Raw genomic sequence first — 2,629 nt, 5'->3', positions numbered from 1 at the left:
GAGAGAGAGGGGGGAGAGAGAGTGAAAGAGAGAGAGGGGGGAAAAGAGAGAGAGAGAGACGGAGGAGGGTTGGGGGGAAAAGACATACACACAATACATTTTTTTTTCAAATTACATATATACAGTGGCATCCAAAAGACATGCTCGACACAAAACCATTAGCTACTAAAATAAACAAATCAACCTTAATACTAACGAGCACATGTTATTTTAAGTGCAGGTTTTGTGTGGTATTTACAACTGCTTTGTTCTCCAATCTGTTTGAAAATATAATCAGAAGATGCTGTTCGTTGCAGAGACAATAATATTCTCTTTCAATTTGATATTCAATACATGTCAATTCTAACAATGTTGATCCACTTCAATAATACGCTCGAACACACCAAAATCAAGCAGCAAAATTGGTACTGAAACAAAAGAAATTAGCGTGTGTAACACCAATTCTGAAAGAACGACACTGGCTGCCAGTAAAAGAAAGGATCAAATACAAAACTGCTGTTTTCTGTTTTAAATGCATAATGATACTGCACCTTTTTATCTTTAAAAATTCCTGAATTTATATCATCTACCCAGAGCCCTTAGATCAGCCTCTGATAATCTATTTTTTAATACTCCAAAACAAAATTACAAAACATGCGGCGAATGTTCCTTTTTGTTCTTTGGTCCCCGGGTATGGAATGAACTTCCATGTAAAATAAGATGTTCACAAGTTATTATAAAGTGCAGGTTTTGTGTGGTATTTGTAACTGTTCTGTTCTTCAATCTGTTTGAAAATGTCATCAGAAGATGCTGTTCATTGCAGAGACAATAATATTCTCTTTTCATTTGATATTCAATACATGTCCATTCTAACTATGTTGATGCACTTCAATAATACGTGCGAACACACTTTTGCGTTTCTCTGATTTCGCACAGTTTCGCCATTCTTTGATTTTTCAAGGACAGTTTTGAGTGACCATATCTCCGGCGTCTCTTAACATTGATGTAATGTTAAGGGAGAGGACTACACCTGGAGGCTATCTCGCTTAGTCATCATCATCCAGTGTCAGATCTGCGACAGACACCGACGATCATGGTTCTCCATTCATTCCTTCGCTCGGATGCTCTCTAAAAAGCTACGTTTCCCTGATCTTTCCCTGTTACCCATTTGTTTAGGTTCCCTAAGTATGTTGTTCTAAGCCTACCTCTGCCTCGCTTGCCCTCAATGTTGCCAGTGAGAGCTAGATGTTCAGGACCCTTATGTCTATTTATGTGTCCCAAAACTGCATTTGTCGTTTCCTGGTTGTTTTTAATATTGGGTTTAATCAAGCACTACCTCATTTGATACTTCCACGATACTCTTAGCAGTCTCCTAAGAAACCACATTTCTTCTTTCTTTCTATCGGGCGCCACCTGCTACCCGTGGCGGTCCTTACCGAGCGGCAGTTCAGAGCTGGATCATGAGCCTCCTTAACGCTGTTATCTGATGAATGAATGTACTTTTCCATGACTATTCTTGGGATATTACAGCAGTGATTTCCCGTTACCTACTGCCGGTTTGTGTACAGTTTTCTCTGTTAGCCTTTATCATCCACTGAAAAACCCACAAGGCAGTGGGGGCTTTGGTAGGCAGGATTTATGGCGCCTCCCCTCGCCAAGATGGTCCCTTCTTCGAGAGGGTGAGGTATTTATTAAAAGCACCTGTGCCACCAGTGTTCTCCTCTACTCTCCACGACCGTCTTTCATTTGGTTCGCGACTGCTTAGTAGCTATGCTCCATGTCTGGAGGCCTTTCCCCTGTCCACCATCCGGGGACGCGCAGGGTTTGATCTCGCTTATTACAGGACCAATTTTTACTATATTTCACACATATAAGAAACATAGTAAGGAGTCTAAAAAACCGCAATCAAATTGAGAAAAAAGTTTCGTTTCCATGGATACAGCGGCCATATTGGATTTTGTTGAGAAGTCTTACGTAATGAATAAAGCATTTATCGTCGATGGAAATTGATTGGGGTTTTCTTTTTTCATGCATGTTATCAAACATTAGATCTAAAAATTTGATTGTTGATTTTTTTTTTCCTAAACGAATTAGAAGATATTTTATGAATTGTTTCCTGAGGTAGTATTCAAGTTTGAAATAAAACCGTGAAAATCCACACCAACAAATAGACACCACCAACAAAAATCTATTCCATATATATATATAAAATTCCACCCACAAATTTTTGGTATTACATCTTCTCTTCATTCTGTTAAAATTTCATGAAGATTGGATTAAAAATGGTGAAGTTATTCAAAAAAAGTATAGAGAAAAACGACCGATTAAAATATTGACTTTATGAGGAAATTATGGAGACAAACTTCCGGTATGGGAAGAAATAAGGCTTTTGGGGGTTCTTATGCAAAGAAATAGTTGTAGGAGAGGCTGAGAAAGCTCATAATGCCTACAATTCAAATTCCATAATTTTGAGCCGAATGGGGGTGTAGCCCCACTCCCCTTAATGTGTTAGATGGTGTAAATTTATTTAGGTTCAAATTCGTATGCTGCATGAGCGGGTAGTGCAACCCTAACACACGATGGCTGGGTGATTACATTTTCAAGTTTCTTTCGGGCGCCACTATAATATATGTATATATATTTATATATA

General features: G+C 38.5%; 1 protein-coding gene across 1 annotated transcript in view; it reads right to left on the bottom strand.

Moving 5' to 3' along the window:
* Nucleotides 1-2,629, bottom strand: part of LOC101854212 (sushi, von Willebrand factor type A, EGF and pentraxin domain-containing protein 1) — a gene marked incomplete at both ends in the record, with an annotated part of 9,716 nt that overhangs the window by 6,654 nt on the left and 433 nt on the right.

Source organism: Aplysia californica, unplaced genomic scaffold (assembly GCF_000002075.1).
Source record: "Aplysia californica isolate F4 #8 unplaced genomic scaffold, AplCal3.0 scaffold00918, whole genome shotgun sequence".
Lineage (NCBI taxonomy): Eukaryota > Metazoa > Mollusca > Gastropoda > Aplysiida > Aplysiidae > Aplysia > Aplysia californica.
The sequence above is the reverse complement of the archived record's forward strand: the minus strand, read 5'-3'. Positions and strand labels throughout refer to the sequence as shown.